The sequence below is a fragment of the Penaeus monodon genome, chromosome 18 (assembly GCF_015228065.2).
Source record: "Penaeus monodon isolate SGIC_2016 chromosome 18, NSTDA_Pmon_1, whole genome shotgun sequence".
Classification (NCBI taxonomy): domain Eukaryota; kingdom Metazoa; phylum Arthropoda; class Malacostraca; order Decapoda; family Penaeidae; genus Penaeus; species Penaeus monodon.
Window position 1 is genome coordinate 17,599,909 of NC_051403.1, and position 3,110 is coordinate 17,603,018.

At 45.7% G+C, this 3,110-nt stretch overlaps 1 protein-coding gene across 2 annotated transcripts in view; it reads left to right on the forward strand.

Annotated features, from left to right (window-relative positions):
• Positions 1–3,110, forward strand: part of LOC119584300 — a 103,865-nt gene that overhangs the window by 7,021 nt on the left and 93,734 nt on the right. The gene's annotated exons all lie outside the window — the stretch shown is intronic.

The following is a 3,110-nucleotide window of genomic DNA, read 5'->3' on the forward strand; positions in this document are numbered from 1 at the left end:
GTGACCAGACAGAAAGGGCCATACAATAATATCCTCTCAAACAAGCATAGTTATCTATACTTTTCAATCCCCATTGCTGTTTATTTGCTCGTTTCTCAAAATCAAATTGCTGTTTTTTTTTATTTTCATTTTTTAATGATTTTTTTGCGCTTATATAATTTTCTTGAGAACGAGAGGGAAAAAAATGTCTTGATTCACACACACTAGTTATCAAGTTATCGAGTTCTTCAAGTTTTACAGGTGCGCTTGGCGACCTCAAGGGGGGGGGGACAGGAGGAGAAGGAGGAGAGGGAGAGGGAGAGGGTGAGGGAGAGGGAGAGGGAAAAGGGGGAGGAGGAGGAGGAGAGGGAGAGGAGAGAGAGAGAGGGGGGAGGATGATGATGATGAGGAGGAGGAGCAGGAGGAGGAGGAGGAGAAGGAGGAGGAGGAAAGGGCATAAATAAGAGGAGGAGGAGGAGGAGGTGGTGGTGGTTGGTAAGCGTGGGAGTTGCACGTTCGCCTCGCCCCCCCCCCTCCTTCCCTCCTCCCTCTAAGACCCCGGCCTGAGGTAACTCTATCACAACCCTTCCCCCCCCCGTCTTCCCCCACCTCCCTCCCCTCCCTCGTCCCTCCTCCCATTTGGCTGATGAATACAAGGGGTGGGTGGGAGTGTGGGGGTGGGGGTGGGGGGGGTAGGGGTAGGGAGACCTTGTTGCCGCCGGTGTGTTTCCCTCCCAAGATACGTGTCTGGAAAGAAGGGAAGGGAAGAGAAGAGAAGAGAAGAGAAGAGAAGAGAAGAGAAGAGAAGAGAAGAGAAGAGAAGAGAAGAGAAGAAAAACAGAAGAAAGAGTATAGAAAGGAAAAGAGAAGATAAGAGAAGAGAAGAGACGTGAAGAGAAACCAGACACAGACAAAAAAAAAACAAAGAGATACGGCGATAATCAAGAACAGAATAGAAGGAGAAGAGAAAACAGGAACAATAACAGTGCAACACAATGCGATATTCTTTTTTTTCTTCTTCTTCTTCTCTCCAATTACGAAGCACTTACGCATCCAAATTTTCAAACTTCTATCAGTAAGATTCTCCACGGTGGTGTCCAGGTACTGCTCAGAGACTCTGTGACAACGCTGATGGGTCGTAGACGGTACGCAAAGGCTGCAACTTGCAAAGCTTCGAGGGTGAAGTAACGGGAGAAAAGGTCTGGAATGTGAGGTTGAATGGTCACTGAAGGTGGGTAGGAGAGGAAGCTGGGGGAGAATGGAGCTGTGAGGGTGAGGGAGAAGGAGAGGGTGAAAGTGAGGGAGAAAGAGATGGCGAAGGTGAGGGTGAGGGACCGAGAGAGAGTAGAGATGAGGGTGAGGGAGAAGGAGAGGGGGAGAAGAGGGTGGAGGGTGAATAAAGGGAGAGAAGGAGTGGGTGAGAGGGCGAGGGAGAAAGAGAGAGTGAAGATGAGGGTGAGGGAGAAGGAGACGCAGAGAGTGAAAGAGAAAGAGGGAGAGACAGAGAAAGAGAAAGAGAAACAGAAATAGAAATAGAAGATGGAGAGAGAAAGAGGAGATACTGATGAACGAATAGAATGAAAAAATAGAGAAAAAATGAAGAATATAAAGAAAGCTCTACCCCCAAAAAAAAAAAAAAAAATCCATATGTAAAAGAACATTAGATAGAATTAACAGCGACAGCAACAACAACAACAACAACAACAACAACAGGAGAAGCAATTAAAAAGATGCTCTCGAAGGAAAAAAGGGGGAACAAAAAATAAAGCTCGGAAGAGTAAGAGAGAGAGAAAAAAAGAAGAAAGGGGAGAATGGGTTGAATAAGAAAGACCCCCACGAAAGGAACGTATTTTTCGTCCCCTTGATTCGGACCTTGGAGGAGAGAGGGACTTGATCGGGGAAGAGAGGGGAAAAAAAACCTTTGAATCACGTGTCTGGGAAGGGAGGGAGTTAACGTGTGACTGAAGGGGAAGGTCTCACGAACAGACCACGACGGATGGGAAAAGTACACGAGGGGAAAGAAAGGGTAGGAGAGAGAGAGAAAAATGGGTTAGAAGAAAGGGGAGAGGAGGGGGAGAGGGGGAGTGGGAGTTGGAGTGGGAGGAAGGGAGATGGAGAGAGAGAAGGAGGAAGAGAGAGAAGAGAGGAGAGGAGGAAGAGAGAGAGAGAGAGAGAGAGAAGAGAGAGAGAGAGAGAGAGAGAGAGGAGAGAGAGAGAGAGGAGAGAGGAGGAGGAAGAGAGAGAGAGAGAGGAGAAGATTAATTAGCGTGAATATATAAGATCTGTCTTCGTAAAGCTGAGACCGACGACAAAGATCGATAACAACGGATCCACGATCGGACTGCCTTAACCACTTACTAATTGATTCCTTAGACCGCCTACATTTTTAAAATCAAATGGAAGTTCACTTAGAAAGGCCTGTAACACTGGATTGAGGGTGGAGGGGAGGAGGAGGGTTAAGTCAAACGCTTGTACTCAACACCCTCTGCGTTCCTTCTAACTACAATCCTCCTCTATCCTCACTTTGGAGTTACCTCCACCGTGCGTACCTACCCCATCGCCCTGTAACGTCTGAATCTATTGATTTTTAGAGATACTTTTAATATGGTTATTGAGGTGTGGATGGGTGAGGTGGGATGTTCGCAACGTGTTACTAACACCCACTGCTATGTTCCTCCGATTCTTCTCCTCCACTCTCTTCGTTCCTCGTGGTTAACTCCTCGCTTACCCTCATTCGCACTGTGGTTGTGGAATTCTCTTGATTTTTAGATATATTAAAGGTGTTGATGTGTGTGTGTGTGGAATGTTCTGACTCGTTTACATAATTGGGCGGTTTTCCCTGTTTATGTTTTGACCGGATTTTTTTCATCTTCTTTGTTGTTCTTTGTATGTTTGTTATTTTATTATTTTCCTTCAGTTCTTTGTTTCTTGGTTCAGGAATTCTCTTAGGAATATTACGATAAAAAAAGGCGTGAAATAATTTCTTCGAGAACTTAATTTTCTTCTTGAATGACTCCTTGATTTTCCCCCAGTTGCTTTTTCGTTTTCCAAGAAATCGTACATTCACTTGATTCATATCCACTAGTATCGCTGGATCTCGCGAAAGACCATCATATCTCGTTGGATCTCGC